We start from the raw sequence: 2,475 nt of genomic DNA, 5'->3' as shown, positions 1-2,475 counted from the left end.
TGACATAGGTCCACATACGTCAGTATGTATGAGTCCTAATAGGTCACTAGCGCGCATTCCAACACCTTTGAAGGAAATTCGAGTCATCTTGCCAATGAGACATGATTCACACGTGCCATATGTAGAAAAATCGAATGCGGGAATAGTCCCATTATCGACGAGTTTCTTCACGCGTTTCTCATTTATGTGTCCCATTCGACAATGCCATAGATAGGTTTGATATTTGTCACCAACCTTTAACTTCTTATTATTCATGTGTAATACTTCCGTGGTTTGATCTAAGATGTAAATTCCATTCATGGAAACTGCTTTACCATAAATCATTTCATTGAAAGAGAAAATACAGCTATTATCCTTTATTGAAAATGCAAAACCGTCTTTAGCAAGGACGGAAACAGAAATAATGTTCTTAGACAAACTGGGTACATAGTAACAGTTATTTAAAAATAACTCAAAACCACTAGGGAGTTGGATTACATATGTTCCCTTCGAGACAATGACAACTCGTGCTCCATTCCCGACTCCCGTGTCCACATCACCTTTTTCGAGAGGTATGATGTTCTTTAGGCCCCGCAAATGATTACACGAGATGAGAACCACAACCAAGATCAAGTACCCAAGTTTCAAAACTTGCATGGTTAATCTCAATCATATGAATATAAGATGACATACCAACAGAACGACGCGGCCTGCTTTGATGTCCTCACGGTACACGGGACAGTTCCTCCTCCAATGTCCAGTCTTGTGACAATGGTGGCACTCAATGTCACCGCCCTTGCTCTTTGCCTTGCCCTGTGAGCCACTAGTCTCACCAGGCGCACTCTTACCGTTTCCTGGCTTTTTAAACTTTGGCTTACCTACAGCTAGGTCGCCATGAGCCTTGCCCTTACCTTTACCCTTGTTGGAAATCGTGAGAACATCCTGCTTCATGCTCCCACTCAATTTCATATCCTTCTCGGTCTGTACGAGAAGGGAGTGTAGCTCATGAGGACTCTTTTTCAAGTCATTCATGTAGTAGTTCGCCCTGAAAAGAGCAAAACCATCATGAAGAGAATGAAGCATTCGGTCAATGACAATGCTCTCACTGATTTTGCAATCAAGAGCCTCCAGCTTCTCGACATTCTCAATCATGTGAAGAATGTGTGGGCTAACCGGTTGGCCCTTCTGGAGTTTCGCATCAAAGAAGCGACAGGTATGCTCATATGTAACGATTCTCGGTACTTTTGAGAACTCGTTAGTGAGCGTGGTGAAAATCTTGTTCGCACCTTGGGCAATGAAGCGTCTCTGCAAATTGGTTTCCATTGCAAATATGAGTACGTTCTTTATCGCACCCGCTTCCATAACGAAGTCACTATAAGCGAGTGACTCGTTGACTCCTGCATTGGGGCCTAGGTTTACCGGTATTGGCTCAGTTAAGTACCCGAGCTTACCGTCGAATGGCGATTCCGTAGTCTTTGCCTCCCGATCCGCAAAGTTGAACCCGTCGTTTTTCAGACGTATGAACTGATTCATTTGGTCCATGAATATTTTCAGCCAGGACTCGCGTCCAAGTGTTGCACTAGGCATTTGGATTGCGTTATTTCCAGACATTTTGTTGTAACAGTATTATCAAAATAAACGTGTTCTACATCATGAGAAGAAGAATAAAAATAATAAGCATGTGCATCGTTTATAATTTTTAAGTCTAATGATCTACTTGTCATAACGCGAAGACTCAAAACATTTATACAATTGACCTCCCTCAAGAATTATATAAATGATCCCAAGACTCAATTCTCTGTAAATTGATAAGCTAACCTTTTAGCTAATTCTACCGTTAGAATTTTTGGTCGAAAAATTTCTGTAAATTCTATCTTTAGTCCATCATAATCACGAGAAACTCTTCGGACTATGATGTTGAGGTAAACTAAGTCAACACAACTACTTACCCAACGTAGAAGGGGTCATATTATGCCTACCGACGAAGAAGGGATTCATAGTTGTTTGCCCTTAAAAAGACTAATCTTAATTTCCGTTTTAGAGGAAGATCCCATCAACTTCGTTTTAATTAATTTTAAGTGAACTAATATCTAGCATGCGTGAATGAATAAACTAAGGTGATGGCTTAAAAGCATGTGACATCTGTATGTCTATGAAAACTAAAATACAACCTATATGTGTCAATTTTCATGCATTTTAGTAGTAGGTGGTTTGGTTTTAGGCGGAATATGATGCATAAACTATCATGTGAATGAAAACCAATATGAATGAAAACGTAAAACAATAAAAGTCCTAGTGTGGCATATCCTATCAAAATGAACATTAAATACAAGTTTGGAATCCATCCTTGGACCCGCGAAGCTTGTCTTGATGTTCCATCTTGATCCATGTAGCGGGAGTGAGGTCCAATCTCCATCTTTAGTCTTCTTTTGAAAAATACAATAAATAAAATTTACATAATAAACCTATTTATTACATTCTAATTTCAAAACCCAA

Source organism: Silene latifolia, chromosome 4, assembly GCF_048544455.1.
Source record: "Silene latifolia isolate original U9 population chromosome 4, ASM4854445v1, whole genome shotgun sequence".
NCBI classification, from domain to species: domain Eukaryota; kingdom Viridiplantae; phylum Streptophyta; class Magnoliopsida; order Caryophyllales; family Caryophyllaceae; genus Silene; species Silene latifolia.
Note: the sequence above shows the minus strand (reverse complement) of the source record.